Genomic DNA, 17,920 nt, shown 5'->3' with positions numbered 1-17,920 from the left:
GATTAGAGACTTTTGATGAATGCTTCTATTTCCTTAGTGGATACAGGACTATTTTATTGATTTACTGGTCTTGATTCAGCTTTGGTAAGTGGAATTGATCAAGAAAATTGTCCATTTCATTTAGATTTTCAAATTTTGTGGCATATAGACTTTTGAAGTAAGTCCTAACAATTGTTTGGATTTCCTCAGTGTCTTTTGTTTTGTCCCACTTTTCATTTCTGATTTGTTAATTTGGATAGTATCTCTCTGCCTTTTAGTTAGTTTGGCTAAGGGTTTGTCTGTCTTGTTCGTTTTCTGAAAGAACCACCTCTTGGTTTCATTGATTCTTTGAAATGTTTTATTTGTTTCTAATTTATTGATTTCAACCTTTAGTTTGGTTATTTCCAGGAGTGTATTCCTTTCTGGTGTGTCTGCTTCTTCTTACCGCCCCCCTAGGGCTTTTAGGTGAGCCATTAAGTTGCTTGTATGAGATGTTACAAATTTCTTCTTGAAGGCAGTTAGTGCTATGAACTTTCCTCTTAGCACTGCTTTCATCGTGTCCCATAATTTGGGTATGTTGTATCTTCATTTTCATGGAATTCTAGGAAGACTTTAATTTCTTTCTTTATTTCTTCCCTGACCCAGCTGTTGTTTAGTAGTGAGTTGTTCAGTTTCCTGTGTGTGGAGGCTTTTTGCTATTTCTGTTGATCTTGAGGTCCAGCTTTATTCCATGGTGATTAGATAGGATACAAGGGATTATTTCAATCTTCTCGTATCTGTTGAGGCTTGCTTTGTGACAAACTATATGGTTTGTTTTGGAGAAGGTTCCATGAGGTACTAAGAAGATAAATTCTTTTGTGTTTGGGTGTAAGTTTCTGTAGATGTCTGTTAGGTCCATTTGATTCATGACCTCTGTTAGCGATATTGTTCCTTTTTTAATTTCTGTTTTGTTGATCTGTTCTTTGTTAAGAGTGGGGTGTTGAACTCTCCCACTAGTAATGTATGGGGATCTATGTGTGGTTTAAGTTTTATTAATGTTTCTTTTACAAACATGGGTACCTTTGTACTTGGGGCATAGATGTTCAGAATTGTGATTTCTTCTTGGCGGAATTTTCCTTTGATGAGTACGAAATGACCTTCCTCATGTCTTTTTATTAATTTTGGTTGAAAATCTATTTTACTATATATTAGAATGGCTACTCCTGTTTTTTTTTTTTTTTTCAGCTTTTAGTAGTTTTTTCTTTGTTTCATTGTTATGTGGTGGGAGGATTTTTTTTTCTGGTCTAATTTATTAGGTGTTCTGTAGGCCTCTTTTATTCTTATAGACCTCTATTTTAAGTTGGGGAAATTTTCTTCTATGATTTTGCTGAAAATGTTTTCTGAGCCTTGGAGGAGGCAATCTTCTTTTTCCTCTATTCCTATTATTCTTAGGTTTTGTCTTTTCATGTTGTCTTGGATTTCTTGGATGGTCTGTGTCAGGAATTTTTTAGATTTAACATTTTCTTTGATGAATACATGGATTTTTTCCATTGTGTCTTCCACACCTGAGATTCTTTCTTCCATCTCTTGTAGTCCATTGGTTATGCTTACCTCTGTAGTTCCTGTTTTCTTCCCTATGTTATTTCTCTCCATGATTTCCTCTATTTCCTCTATTTTTTAATTTTTCCAATTCTATCTTCAGATCTTGAGCTGTTTTATTGATTTCCTTCACCTCTCTGACTGTATTTTCCTTCAATTTCTTCAGCTGTTTGAACAATCCTCTGTTTCTTTAATTTCTTTCAGTGATTTAAGTATTTCATCTCTAAAGGCCACAAATTATTTGGCTCCAACTTCCTGTATTTCTTTATGGATGACCATAATCTGTTTGTCTTTATCTTCCTCAATTTCTTTGCAGATGGCAATAATCTGTTTGATTTTATCGTCCTCTAGTTCTTTACGCACTTTGTTTTCTCTATTATCCTGCTCAAAAGCATAGATGTAAGGTCATCTTCTTGAATTTCATTTACACTGGACTATCCAGGGCTGCTTGCTCCTGGATAACTGGGTTCTTGGGATGCCATATTGCTCTGTCTTTTGTTGGTTGAGCTTTTACGCTGGCCTCTACCCATTGCGCTATCTTAGGTGTTGGGTTTTAGTTTCTGGTACTTCCTGGAGTCCTGTGGTGTGTCAAATCCCCTTGGCAGGAAGATGATTTTTCCCAAAGGAGGCCGTCTCAGCTTTTTGGGTATGGTCAATGAATGGCAGGTGTTTTTCAAGAATTGCCACAGCTCACCTCAGGCGTACAGACCTGAGTGGTAATTGTGGCCTTTGTTAGTAAAGAGGGCTCTCCTCTCACCCAGAGAAGTCCTGGAGACAGCTGCCTTGCTGCTGGGTTTCTTGCTGTAAATTTAGTGAGCTGCAGCTGTAACATGGTTGCCCCGTGGTTTGGTCAGTTTAGTTAGGGATAACTGGTTGTCCCTTTTAGCAGTATCTGGGGGTTGATCTCAGGGAACCCAGGCTTTTGTAGGTCTGAATTTGGAGCTTTGTGACCCAGTACCCAAGCGGTAATCAGTGACAGTTGAGCACTACTCTCATGTGTGCAGCAGGAGGCTGGAGTCTGGAGCCTGTGGATAACCAGAAACTTTTATGGAGCTAGGTGTCCTAAGGTAGAGCCAGATGTTTCCCCCACCTTTGGGTTTTCTTCCAACAGGAAGACCGAGTCTGTACTGTTGGGAGAGGGTAAGTAGTGTGCATAGGCACTTTCTTACGAGTGGCTACAAGCTGGTGACTGGACAGGAACCTGAGAACTTTTCCCGAGAACATTCCCGTATGTGGCAGTGGTAGTAGTGGGGAGGTCAGCTGTGTGCTCTAAGCTGGGACCTGCTGTCTCCCTCCCTGTGGGGTTTTCTCGCAACAGGGAAACCCAGCCTCTAGTGCCCTGGGGCACACAGTTCTGTCTGTGATGGAGATTCGTCTGTGTGGGGCTGGTGGCGGGAGCCCCACTCAGTGCTGACTGCTGTGCGCCCACAGGTCTGCAGGACCTTTTCCAGGGTTAGACTGGGTGACATTCGGTCAGTCCTACTTGCTTCCTTCCCTGTAGGGTTTTCTTGAAACTCGGACTCCCAGTCTCTGGTACCCTAGGGTGTACAGGTCAGCCTGGAAAAGTGATCAGGACACGCTTCTTGGGTCTATTTGCCTGAAAATCTTACTCCTGCCACAAAAGCCCAGGAAATTTTCCAGGGATCAGCTGGGTGCTCTGAGGTTGAACCCAATTGTTTTTCTTATCATTTGGTTTCTTATCACCTGGGAAACACAGTCAGTGGTGTTGGGGGGCCAACAGTTCCAACTATTTGTCACTGTGCAGTCTCTGCTACCCCGCTGATCAGACACAGTGTGCGATCAGCCCTGCCATCTGGGATGTTTTTAATTTTTACTGAACATGAGTATTTTTACTGTATACATGAATATGAACATCTTGTGTGCCTGATCCTCACAGTAGTCCAAAGATTTGTTCAGAACTCACGAACTTATAGCAATTGATAGTAGTGGGTTCCAGTTAAACACTGACAATTGAACCCAATTATTTGCAAGAGCTCCTCACTGCTGAGCCATCTCTCCTGCCTTATGTTGCTTATTTATGATCATTATTTACATTGCTAATATTTTCATCTTTCTATTTTTAGCTGTTTAAACATGCATTCCCTTTTAGTAAGATCTTATTAAAGTTACAGTTTAAGCTAGGGCAGTGCAGCTTTCTGGAAAATGAATACACAACTGGAGTGAATGTATAATTGCTTGTAGAAGCTTCAGTAAAGACCTCTGTGTTCTTTCAATCTTTTGTGTTTTTTTTGATTGACTTTTAGAGGAGGCTCTGTCTTACTATATAGGTCTGGCTGTCCTAGAAGTCTTTGCTGCATAGATCATGCTGGCATCCAATTCAATAAGATACACCTGCATCTGCCTCCTGAATGATGGAATTGAAGGCATGACAGAATACACCCAGCTTGTCCATCATTTTTTATAGTTAGTAACTGTTAATAAATTTTTTGATGTGTAGTTAGTACTGTTCATCTGTTAATTTCTCTCTGTGTATCTCTGTCTCTTTCTATTTTTCTCTCTTCTCTCTGTTTGTCTTTGTCCACATTAATTGCCATGACTATTCCAAAGCTATATCCTATTCAGATATGACATAGTTAAACTTCGTTATTCCGTTTTCTTCTAAAATGACTTAGTGATAACATTAACACTTCTTTTTTAATAGAAAAGTTTTAATCTTTATTTTAAACTATAGACTATACATGATTTAGAAAAGAAAGTATACAAAACAATGATCAAAGAATAATCATGTGTTCTATGCCTTTTCTTTTGTCTGGTCACTCAGAAATATGATGTTATCAGCTATGATTATTGTTGCTTGCCACTCACATTATTTTTATCCATCTATTCACTGTAGTCCACTCTCCCTTCCACAAATATATGAGCTCCCCTTTTCATATACTAATATGCCACATCTCTAAGCCCTGGTGAAAACATGATATTCAGTACCCTGTCTTTTGACTTATGTCACCCATCTGTTCACTGTCCCCGGATAGCCACATCTCATTTGTTGCTAGATAAAATATGATGACTGTGTTTTTTTTTCTTCCACCTGTCTCATGACAGAATCTTGACCTACTTGCCCAAGTAACTGAAGATGATTCATAGATCACTCAAGAACCCAACTAATGTCTACTTCATATTCATGCCTTACAAACTAATGAAACTCCTTTAACACAGGTTTCCAAAGCATGCTTTTGGTTTTCCTTACAATCTAACCTTTAGGCTTTTTCTTCTCCCCTCCTTCACCTGATGCACAGCACCCAACTGTCTAACACTAGCACTTTGGTGTCAGAAAATAAATGGAAGAAGCACTAGAATTATATAATTATATTGCCAATGAAGTATAAATTTATATTGTTGCCACTCTTTCTTTTGTACAAATGTATGGCATATTTTAGAATTCGGTGACCTTCAATGATGTGCATGTGAAATACAGCCAAGAAGAGTGGGCATTGCTAGAACCTTCCCAGAAGCAACTCTACAAAGATGTGATGCTAGAGACCTGTAAAAACCTCACTGCTATAGGTAAGACTGCAAATTTTCTTTCACTTTTAAAATAAGAAGACAACTCTTACTTTGTTATTGACTCTCTTCTGTAATTCCAATTGAGAATGAGGAGGAATGAAGTGAATAAATCAGGCATGGTTCTAAGAGTCACAGAAGATAGTGATTTAAGTTTTGTCTTAATAATAATATATTTCCAATAATATATATTTTCTGGTACTATATTTTAGGCTGCAATTAGGAAGACCATAATATTGAAGAACATTTTCAAAGTTCTACAAGTAATAAAAGGTAACTTTATGTGCACGCTGATACAGATATGAATCTTAAGAAATTTTAATGTGTCAAGTTTGTTTGCTTGTTTGTTTGTTGGCTGCTTTTTATTTTCTGTTTTTGAAATAGTTTTTTTTTTTCTGTGTAGCTGTGGCTTGACTTAGACTTGCTTGTTAGACCAGCCTGACCTCAACATCACACAGATCTGCCTGCTTCTGTCTCCACAAGTGCTGGGATTAAAGGCATGTACCAGCACACCTGGCTGTGTCCTGGAAGTTTTAAAGAAAATCAACAGTGTAAAAACAGCACTGCTTTAAGTGTACTGATGATCATTAAAATCTCACAATTCCATGTACTTCAATGTCAGGTATCTGATTTGTGTTTGCAAGGCACTCCCCTAAGATAGAAGAAAATAAAATAATGTTGTAACAGAAAATACCATTTGAATAATATGGACATAACAGCTACTGAGTTGAACTGCCAATCTGTTTAGTCTGATTCTATCTACTCAGATATTGTAAGAGGTATACACATTGAATAGGTGATCAGTATGTGTCCAAAACCTTCTAATAAGCAAATATTTCATAGTACAACCAGTGTTACTCATATTCATGCAGTAACATTGTAAAGTTTAGTGAAAGGAGCAGCTTATGAGAGTCAAGAATATTGTTGTGGAGAAACCTTAATCCCTATATGACATGTCTATGATGAAAAAAAACAAACTGTGTTAATTCAATGTGGGAATCATTTATTATTCTTGTCATTTAAATCGGTATATCATATGTCACAGTGTTTCTAAGACACGTGAGCATAGGGATATTGAAAGACGCAGTGTACCTGTCTTTCTCCAAAAACAATTGATTTTGTAGTAGTCCCCACTTTGAGTAGATTTTCTGAATGTGATAAATGGTTACTGTTAATTGTTTTTGCAACTTCACTGAGAATTCATCAGCAAACTTATACTGCTGAAAATACCTATGAATACTAGGAATTTGGAACTTCTTCTGCTTGTCCTGGCTCACTTTGTAAATGAAGTGTCATTCATACAGTAACAAAATTTGTGAATGGGATTGCTGTGGTAAAACTCTGAATTCTTACAATACTCTTCATATATACGAGAAAACCTCTTATAGAAAAATGATGTTATAAAAGTGAATCACCTAACAAATGCTCTTACCATCACAGGGATCTTCAAAAATACCCATAATGAAGGGGAATACCATGAATGTGAATAAAGTGATAAAACTTTAAAATTTGATTCTTCTTTACCATTAGACCAAATTATGAAATTAATTCATATATTAAATATATTTATTAGTGTAATGAAATGACTGTGGTAAATCTTTCACATGTGCCAATTATCTCTGCAGGCATGAAAGCAGTTGTACTGGAGAGAAACCCTTTAAATGCACTCTATGTGGTAAAGCCTTCCCCTATACCACTATTCTCATATGGCATAAAAGAACATACACAGGAGAGAAGCCTTATGAACGTAACCAGTGTGGTTAAGCCTTTGCAGAAAACAGTCATCTCTTAAGCCATAAAAGAACACACACTGGAGAGAAACCTTATGAATGTAACCAGTGTGGTAAAGCCTTTGCACAGCAGAGTAGTCTCCAAAAACATAAAAAAACACACAGTGGAGAGAAGCCTTGTGAGGGTAATTAGTGTGATAAAGCCTTTGCATGTAACAGTCATCTCCTAAGACAACAACACATTCTAGAGGGAAACCATATGAATATAACTATGTGGCAAAGTCTTTGTACATAACATCTCCTAATACATCAAAGAACACATACTGGAAAGAGGCTGTCTGTCTGTAACCAATGTGAAAAAAAAACTTTTGGACTTCAGAATCATCTTCACACTCATGAAAGAAATCCTAATGGACAGAAAGCCTGTGAGTGCTTTTGACATGGTGAAACCATTCTACATTTGTATAATCTTCATCATCATGAAAGGATTCATACTGGAGAGAAAACTTATGAATGTGTTAAAATGGTGAGGCCTTGCACAAATCTAGAGTCATCGTCATCATAAAAGTATCCTTACTGGAGAGGAATTCTATGACTATAAGCAATGTGTAAAGGTCTTTGTGTTCTTTGGTCCACTGAGATCCAACAGAACTGAAAACTACCTCAATGGAAATGACTTTCCTTTTCTGAAGGGGAAGGGAAAAGGGAATAGGGCTATAGGAATGGAGGGTAGTAGTGGGGGAGAAAAGGGAGTGGGAATATGATTGGAATGTAAAGTAAATAAATTTATTTTTATAAAGAATACAATGCATGGTAACTATCAATTACATGCAAAAGTATTACATAATAAGGTGTTTAGGGAAGACTTATTGATAATCCTAATTCTCAACATTTACTGTTTTCAATTGCCTTACTTTACACAAGAAACTTTTAGTCCAGTGGATGAATATGTAGGGAATGGTGAACTAACACCAGCCAGGAAGTTCTCTGAGAGTAATACAACAGTTGTAGTCTGTAGGAGTTTCTTTGTGTACACATACCTATTGTTCCAGGGGTTCTATTGAAAAACATCACAACCCAGACTGAATTTTAACAGATTAGTGAGGATGCACTCTCTTCCATGTAAGACCCTGCTGCTGACCTAGTTGTGTAACTATTACAAGTGTAAGTTTTCTCTGCCTGACTTCACCTGGAGAGTGTCTTTAGGCATAGATGCAAGCAACCACATTTGATAGATGGCCTTTGACACAGATCCCTGATAACTCTTCCCTCCCTTCAAAAGTAGGATAATTAATAACTGTGTTCTTGTTCACATGATAGGAATGTGCTATTTCATGGAAACCAAGCATCCTTGAAGTACCTAGTTTTAAACAGTTATGTATACCTATCCATGGAGCGTTGCAGTCACTCCCCGAGGAATAGATCACATTTTTTTTTTCTGAAATTAAAGTTGAACTTACGTTCTGAGGTGGTTCTCAGAGAGTCTGATCACTGTCATGCTTGCGGGTCTTCCAAGATTTACACCTCATCTTCTGCTCCTCCTGCCTCCCTGGGCTGGTGGGAAACAGCCCTCCAGGCAGAAGGAAAACCACGTTCTTTGAAACGCTTGTGATCAAATGTTTCAGACTCCATAGCATTTCATATTTCACATGTTTCTGGATGTGAGTTGGCCATTCAACCAGTGCCTTGGGTGGTGGGACTCTATAAAATGAGTTATACCTAGTGTTTATTTCACAGTAATGTTGCAGACAAGCTTCAGTGTATGGAATCTTCTGAGGTGAGCACAGTGGCCTATGGAGAAGAAATAAGAGACGGAATTTTATTTCCTTGTTTTTAATAGCTGAGTAGTATTCCAATAAGGTATGGGTGGATGGCAGAGGAGGGGAACTCCTCTTTTGAGTGGACTAGTGAAAAGGGATTGGGGGAAAGAGGGAAGAAGGGTGGGATATATAATGAATAAATTGTGTAAAAAATAAAAATAATAAAATAAACATGAATTAGAAAACAAAACTTGAGAGCAAAAATTTGAGTCCAGTCTGGGTACCTACCCTCCCTCAAAGAAAAGAAAGAAGATATAAAGAAACAAAAATAAATTAGAATCTTTGTCTTTGCCACCTTTCTTCCTTGTGAGCTAATTTTTTAATTATTACCTAATGGAGAACATCCTGCTCTCTCTGAAGTTTTTATTTCCATAGATTTAGGTTTCATACCTGGAACAAATGGCAGAGGTTCATATTTAACATATCAAAACAGACCTAGCTGCCAATTTTCTCCTGGCAATCCCTCAGTCCTTCCATGTTATATGGTCCTCAAGGCTGGCATAGCCCACCCAATACCCTGAATTCTTCTTCCCAGGGCCTGACCTAACCTCATCCCCCTCTCCCCCATGTATAGGCAAACTATTTTGGCTACCTGGTCCTGTTGAGAGCCATGCAGGAGCAACAGCAAAACATCTGGAGCACTCATGGAATTTGGCTCCCCTGTTGGCATAGTCATGATGAGTTTGTCTTTGAGAAGCATAACCCCAAGAACTGCTTATACTGAGGACTTGTGCTTTTATGTAGCATAGCTCTGTTTGATGCCCTTATGATGCCCATATTCCTCACAACATGAGTTGTATGAAAACTCTAAGGAGGCTTCTAGCCCCTCACTGGGCAATATCACTGGCATTTAAAATTAACAATGCTTGATCTCTTTTTGCATGTTTGCTGGAGCAGATTAATGAATTAATCACCACCCTTGAAAGAAACCATAGTTGTAGGTTGTATCAATGACCGTTATACTTAGAAAGAATTTTTAAAAAGATTGTTTAACAAGGTTGGAAAAGATGTTTTTGCTAATGTCTGTAATGTACAAAATCTTGGAGAATAATTTAAAGTTAAGAAAAGTACACTCTTTAATAGTAAAGCCAGGGATGCTCTAAGGTTGATAAGCAGAAACACTAGCCAAGGTAGCATTGGCTGACTGCATACCTTCAAGCTGGGCCTGAAACTGAGACAGCATTTGATTCCACTATACTTGTTTTGTCCTCAGCTTCTTAATATGATTTAATAAAAATTGCTAATTGTCCTGACCCGCAGGAGTTCATCAGGGTCCTAAGGGGGGGGGGGTGAAAAGAATGGTGGAACAGAGAGATATGAAGGAGGCCAAGTCTGCTTGTCTGATCAAAGCCTCATTTATTAGAAATTTTTACCCAACTTATATAGAGAGACGGCAGGAAAAAGGAAGGCTTAATTACTGTTGCAGGAGATAGCAAGAGTGCTTTCATGGCTTGAATACACCTACAAGATACCATAAGGATGTTTTCTTAAGATATCTCACGGATGCTCGAAAACTGACAGACGGATGTCCTCACAAATCTATCACCATGACTTAGGGTCCTAGATAACTCTTTCACTAAATAGCTTTAGGTCGTCACTAAATGACCTTTGCTCACTATTTGGCTTTGGCTTCAGTAAATAGCTTTGTCTCCACTAAATAGCTTTAGCTCACTATTTGGCTTAGGCTTCAGTAAATAGCTTTGGCTCCCAGCAACTAATGAGTACATGCACACCCCTTAAAGATTTAAAGTACAGGTGCCAGTACCATGCCATTTTTTATTACTGTTGCTCTAAAGTACAGCTTGAGATCTGGGATGAAGATAACCTCCAGAAAATCTTTTATTGTACAGCCTTGTTTTATCAATTCCGGGTTTATTGTTTTCCCATATGATATTGAGAATTGCCAAGTTTGCAGAGCCATCTCCCTCTGGGCTCCTTATAACATTTTCCCAATTATCTGTTTGTTAACTGATTAAACTTGCTGTTACCTTAATGGAGGTGCCTAAATTGTAAAAAATATCTTGACTACAAAGCACTCACTTATTTCCAGACCAAGGACCCAATTATTCATGCTTTTATCACCTTGAGCTCTGGACCAAATGTCTAGGGATATAAATTAAGGACCTTAGATTCCAGACCGAATATCTTGGAAAATTATTTAAGGCCTTGAGGCGAAATATGCTGGGTCAGACCAAGCCTCCAACAGAAACTCCCTTGCTAAGCCAAAAAATATTAAATATCAAAAATAGCTTACCCTTGGGGGGAACTAGACGATCCTGAACTAGACGACTCCCTGAGCTCAGAAAATAAGGCTTTGATTTTTAATCTTCTATTCCTGAAGTGAGATTTATCAGTTTCCATCCAGAATCCAATACAGTGAAAATATTCAAATCCCCCTGCTATGGTCATGGCTAGGACAAGTGATCCCTCCTGTGACTTCGGACTGTAGGTTCCCACCCAGACTTTGGAAGTACCCAATAAAGCAGGTCCTCCTCTTTAGCTTCCTGCTCCATAGGTTGGGGTCAATATCCACACACTTACCACATTGCAACTTTGGAACTCGCCTGAAATATCCTCACATCACACAGCAGCCTCAATTGGACCACAGAACACCAGCTTTTAAAAGTTGCTCACCTACAGAGTATATATGCAATATGGCACTAGGAAGAATCCACCTATTCCTCTGACTGAAGGGATGGCCTCATGGTCTTGACTGGCCAGTGAGTCTTGAGTGACATGAGCGCCTCCATTATGGTTGGAGTGTACTGAAGGGACAAGGCTTCATGATTCCTGGCCCAGGCTTCCAATTTAGGACCAGACCTTTTCCAGATCATCAGAGATTTGTATTTCAGTATCATTTGTGCCTGTCCTCTCCTAGCCTACCTTCTGTCTTCCAGCACTCAGTAGGCACTTTCCCTCTTCCTCCTGGAATCAAAGTGGATAGATGCACATCCTTCAGGGGAGTTAGCAATCTGTCCCTCAAGTGGATGGGTGCCAAGAATATTAAGAATTAAACAGAGATTTCAGAAAAAGCAATGAGATATTTGTTCTGTGATTTAATGCTAGTGTCAAATATACTGCACCTACTTTCCCCCTGGAAGGTCTGAGACAACCCAGGGGGAAAAAAGAGGAAACACATGATATTTTTGAGCACCACTTTAGCAAGCACTTTTATCTTAATGGGAAAGTGGGGGGGGGGAAAACAAAGCTGTATTAGAAAAGGCTCTCTACATGAAAAGATCTGATAGAATGTATTTCTCTGTGTATGTAGAAAGTTAATTTATAAGAATTGCTCAAAGGCTGTGCAGAGTTGAAGAATCCAGTAGCTGTTCAGACCGTTTGGCTGGATAACTAAGCTTTGTGATCATCAAAATACACCAGAATTCCAAAGACATAGACTCTAATGAAAGTGAAAAAATGAACTTGCTAGCCAGAGCTAAGACACATACAAGAGAAAGATTGACCATCTTCAGTTTCCATTATATATTTAGGCTACCACTAGATATGTGGCTTAGGTTAAGGAGGGAGCTTATCACCTCAATAGGTCCAGATCAAAGAAAGTTTTCTTACTTCAGAAGATATAATTTAAAAACTTCCTCACAGTATTCAACTATTTGGCTTTTATTTACTTGAAACACATATTTGATATCATTTAAATTCATTTTTTTGTTTTATTTTTGTTTATTTTTTCCAGAGAGGGTTTCTCTGTGTAGCCTTAGCTGTCCTGAAATGGCTTTTGTAGACTAGGATGGCCTCGAACTCACAGAGATCCACCTATCTCTGCCTACCTCTGAGTGCTGGGATTACCTGTGTGAGCCATCTGAACAGAGAAAATGATGGCATTGCCCCATTCTTCTATCCTTGACTATACCTTTGTCTTCTATTATTGACTGTAAAGCCAGAACCACTTGACTGAAGTTGCCGAGTTCTGCTGCTTGCTGGGGCTGGAACATGGGACCATTGTTTAATGAAATCTATGCAAGCTTCCCTTTTTCAAAATTTTTCTTCACTGATTGGCTCTGCTGGAACTTTCTCCATAAACTGACTTTGGGCTCAGAAATCTACATACCTCCCTCTACTGTGTGCTGGAGTTGAAAGCATATACCACCATGCATGGCTCTAAGCTTTACTTTCATTATGATGGAAGTTTTGCTATGTGCAGTTTTCCCCTGAGGTCACTACTTCCTTTATTTCATTTCTACAACTCTTTTTCTAATCCGTTCCATATCCACATTCCTCATAAGAAAAGCATGGCAAGAACTATTGCAGCAATACCCCAGCTCCTGGTAGCAACTGCTGTCATAGTTACAGTTTCCCTTGCTGTGAAGAGACACCATGACTGTGGCATCTCTAATAAAATAAAACATTAATTTTGGCTGTCTCATTCTTTCTGAGGTTTAGTTAGTTATTGTTATGGTGGGAAACATGACAGAGGAAAGGCAGTCATAGTTCTGTAGAGGGAGCTATGAACTTTACATCTTGATCTGAAGGCAGCAGAGAAACTAAAAATGGACTTATTTGAGCATAGAAGACTTCAAAGTCTGCCTCCACATAACACAGTTCCTCAAGTAAAAATTTCACAGATCCACAGTGTTAGGGAAAGAAGACGGTAGATATTGGAGTTAACTGGTAAGGAGAAAAAGAATGGATTGTGTGAGTATACTGGTTCAGAAAACATCAGGTAGATGGATAGAGAGGAAAATGGTACAGGAAGACACAGCTGGAATTAGGAGAATTATGCTGGTTAGTGTGGAAACAAAGTTTCATGGCAACATCCTGAAGTCTATGATAGTAACCCTGGTAAAAAGTCCTAGTAACAAATATAGAGAATATAGAGTCTCAACTGGCCATCTTTTACTGTCAGGCAGGGTTTTCAGTGCTGGAATTATGTTACCATCTATTGATGTCTTGGCTCATGACTCTTTTAGAGATCCCTAAACAAATCAAGCTAATGGTAGGACAAAAGGTCTCTCTCTCTCCCTCTGAAAACTGACAGAAGGGCCCCTTTGCTGAGGGCCACTTCTACAGAGCTTTATTGAATATACAGAAGTTGAGCAGGTATAAGCTTTAAGCCTTCAACCCTATGTTCCAGTCTCTTGGGGGAAAGAAAGTACTCTAGACACTATGGAAAGAGAAACTTGGCTACCAACTGAGGTAGAAAATTCTCCACCCACAATCTGTCCTTTCTACAAGATGTATTGGGGCTTGATGGCACAGAACATTTGGGAGTGCCAAAAGAATATCTACATTAAATTGAAACTAAGGACACGAGAGGAAACCCATGTCTTACACTACCTAGATTTTCAGGAATATCACAGAGACATAATTATCAAAAAATGGGGCTTTTCTAGGCCTGTGCCAGATTTCTGTGGCTCTGTTATGAATATAACTGCAATGAGCATGAGAACTGTGATACTTCTCAATAACAATTTCATGTGCATGGAAAATCTAATGAGAAGATTTCTTGAATCCACAACAGTTCTGTCCTTTTATGAGAACTCGGCATAATGTAGTTGTTATGTGACCACATGAATGTATGCTGTGTATGCTGAACTCTACAGTTGCTTTGTATAATTTTGTACATTATTTCACATAATCTTCAGTGTCATGTACTTATGTTTTCTGCCAAACTAATGATTATGTAATAATATATTTTACCCTTTCAAACATGTAAACACCACCATTGAACAGATATCATTTTCAAAAAAAATATTAAACACTGAACTTTAAATTTGTACCTTGAATTAAAATCAATCCAAAGAAAATTCCTAACAACTGTTGATTCCAAAACCATATGCTATGTGAAAAACTCACAATTCTCAATAGGGTTATAAAGAAATTGTAGACACACTTCATACAGTGTGACTTCTGTACTTACTTGAAACTATACGAATCATAAAATGTACAATATAAGTGAAAGAATAACTAGATGCAGACAAAAATCCAAAACCATAATCCTCTAAATGTATTCAAGTTTTCATCAAATGACTTAAAGAAACAGGAAGAATGTGAACTTGACCACGGTTACTTATGTATATAGAAATTAAACACAGATTTCACAACTCAATGAAAAAAACAAAAGCTTCAGTGTGTCAGCCTAAACTGTTATATTATTGACTTTCTTTTTTTTTGGTTTTTTTTTAATTTTATTTTTTTCTTATCAGTTACATTTATTAACTCTGTATCCCAGCCGTGTCCCGATCCCTCATTCCCTCCCAGTCCCTCCCTCCCTCCCTCCCTCATCTCCACCGTGCGCCTTGCCAAGTCCACTGATAGGGGGGACCTCCTCCCCATTCATCTGATCCTGTTTTATCAGGTATCTTCAGGACTGGCTGCAAAGCTCTCCTCTGTGGCCTAACAGGACTGCTCCTCCCTTGGGGAGTGGGGAGGCCAAAGAGCCAGTCATTGAGTTCCTGTTAGAAATAGTCCTTGTTCCCCTCACTATGGGAAACCAATTGGTTACTGAGCTACCACAGGCTACATCTGAGCAGAGGTTCTAGGTTACATTCATACATGGTCCTTGGTTGCATGTCAGTCTCAGAAAAGACCCTGTGCCCAGATATATTTGGTCCTTGTGGAGCTCCTATCCTTTCCTCATCAGACTAACTCCCCTTCTTTCTTATGATTCCCTGTACTCTGCCAAAGGTTTGGTCATGAGTCTTTGCTTTGAAAACGCTGCTAGTTAGAGTCTTTCAAATGTGCTCAGTAGACTCCTGTCATATGTTCAATGCGCATCCCATCTGTCTTTCTAAAAGAAAATTGGTAATCTTCCCCATGTCCACTCTCTTGATTATCTTTTTTAGGTGTATAGATTTCATTATGTTTATCATATCTTATAGGTCTATATAAGTGAGTATATACCGTGTTTGTCTTTCTCCTTCTGGGATATTTCACTCAGGATGATCTTTTCTAGATCCCACCATTTGCCTGCAAATTTCATGATTTCCTCCTTTTTGATTGCTGAGTAGTATTCCATTGTGTAAAAATACCACAATTTCTGTACCCATTCCTCCATTGATGGACATCTGGGTTGTTTCCAGGTTCTGGCTATTACAAATAAAGATGCTATAAACATGGTTGAGCAAATATCCCTTTTGTGTACTTGAGCAAACTTTGGGTATATACCTAGCAGTGGTATAGCTGGGTCTTGAGGAAGCACTATTCCTAATTGTCTTAGAAAGCGCCAGATAGATTTCCAGAGTGGTTGTATCAGTTTACATTCCCTCCAGCAGTGGAGGAGGCTTCCCCTTTCTCCACAACCTCTCCAGCATGTGTTTTCCCTTGAGTTTTTCATCTTGACCATTCTGATGGGTGTAAGGTGATATCTCAGGGTCGTTTTGATTTGCATTTCCCTGATGGCTAATGAGGATGAGCATTTCTTTGTTTCTCTGCCATTCGATATTCCTCTGTTGAGAATTCTCTGTTTAGCTCTGTTCCCCATTTTTTAATTGGATTACTTGGTTTGCTGCTTTTCAGCTTCTTTAGTTCTTTGTATATACTCGATATTAGTCCTCTGTCAGATAAAGGGTTAGTGAAGATTCTTTCCCAATCTGTAGGCAGGTGTTTTGTTTTGATGAGTGTCCTTTGCTTTACAGAAGCTTTTCAGTTTCATGAGGTCCCATTTATTGATTGTTACTCTTAGAGCCTGTGCTGTTGGTGTTCTGTTCAGGAAGTTGTCTCCTGTGCCAATGAGTTCTAGGCTGTTTCCCACTTTTTCTTCTAACAGATTTAGAGTATCTGGTTTTATGTTGAGGTCTTTGATCCACTTGGACTTTAGTTTTGTGCAGGGTGATGAATATAGATCTATTTTCATTTTTCTGCATGTGGACATCCAGTTGGACCAGCACCAATTGTTGAAGATGCTGTCTTTTTTCCGTTGAATGGTTTTGGCTTCTTTGTCAAAAATCGAGTATTCATAGGTGTGTGGGTTTATTTCTGGGTCTTCTATGCGGTTCCATTGATCTTCCTTTCTGTTTTTATGCCAATACCATGCAGTTTTTATTACTATTGCTCTGTACTACAACTTGAGATCGGGGATAGAGATACCTCCAGATGATCTGTTGATGTACAGGATAATTTTGGAGATTCTGGGTTTTTTGTTTCTCCATATGAAGCTGAGAATCTTTTTTTCAAGGTCTGTAAAGAAGTGAGTTGGTATTTTGAGGGGAATTGCATTGAATCTGTAGATTGCTTTTGGCAGGATGGCCATTTTCACAATGTTAATCCTACCAATCCATGAGCACGGGAGATCTTTCCATCTTCTGAGATCTTCTTCAATTTCTTTCTTCAGAGACTTGAAGTTTTTCTCAAACAGGTCTTTCACTTGCTTGGTTAGTGTCATCCCAAGGTACTTTATGTTTTTAGTGGCTATTGTGAAGGGTGTTGTTTCCCTAATTTCTTTATCAGCCCTTTTGTCTTTGGTATACAGGAGGGCTTCTGATTTTTTTGAGTTGATTTTGTAACCTGCCACTTTGCTGAAGGTGTTTATCAGCTGGAGGAATTCTGTGGTTGAACTTTTGGGGTCGCTCATATATACTATCATATCATCTGCGAATAGTGACACTTTGACCTCTTCCTTTCCGATTTGTATCCCATTGATCTCCTTTAGTTGTCTTATTGCTCTGGCTAGGACTTCAAGTACTATGTTGAAGAGGTAGGGAGAGAGTGGGCAGCCTTGTCTTGTCCCTGATTTCAGTGGGATTGATTTAAGTTTCTCTCCATTGAGTTTGATGTTGGCTATAGGCTTGCTGTATATTGCCTTTACTATGTTTAGATATGTGCCTTGTATTCCTGATCTCTCCAAGATTTTAAACATGAATGGGTGTTGGACTTTGTCAAATGCTTTTTCAGAATCTAAGGAGATGATCATGTGGTTTTTCTCCTTCACTTTGTTTATGTGGTGGATTACATTGATGGATTTCCGTATGTTGAACCACTCTTGCATGCCTGGGATGAAGCCTACTTGGTCATGGTGGATGATATCTTTGATGTGTTCTTGGATTCGGTTTGCAAGTATTTTATTGAGTATTTTTGCGTCAATGTTCATAAGAAAGATAGGTCTCAAGTTCTCTTTTTTTGTTGGGTCTTTGTGTGGTTTAGGTATCAGGGTGACTGTTGCTTCATAGAATGAGTTTGGTAATGTACCTTCTGTTTCTATTTTGTGGAATAATTTGAGGAGAATTGGTGTGAGCACTTCTTTGAAGGTCTGGTAGAATTCCGTGCTGAAACCATATGGCCCAGGGCTTTTTTTGGAGGGGAGACTGTTAATGACTGCTTCAATTTTCCTTGGTG

At 38.7% G+C, this 17,920-nt stretch overlaps 1 pseudogene; it reads right to left on the bottom strand.

The window, feature by feature from the left end:
• Positions 1–4,309: 4,309 nt before the first annotated feature.
• Positions 4,310–4,747, bottom strand: LOC129681261 (single-stranded DNA-binding protein, mitochondrial-like; annotated as a pseudogene).
• Positions 4,748–17,920: the final 13,173 nt, after the last annotated feature.

This window comes from Psammomys obesus, unplaced genomic scaffold (genome assembly GCF_907164565.1).
Source record: "Psammomys obesus unplaced genomic scaffold, mPsaObe1.curated_primary_1811, whole genome shotgun sequence".
NCBI lineage: Eukaryota > Metazoa > Chordata > Mammalia > Rodentia > Muridae > Psammomys > Psammomys obesus.
The sequence above is the reverse complement of the archived record's forward strand: the minus strand, read 5'-3'. Positions and strand labels throughout refer to the sequence as shown.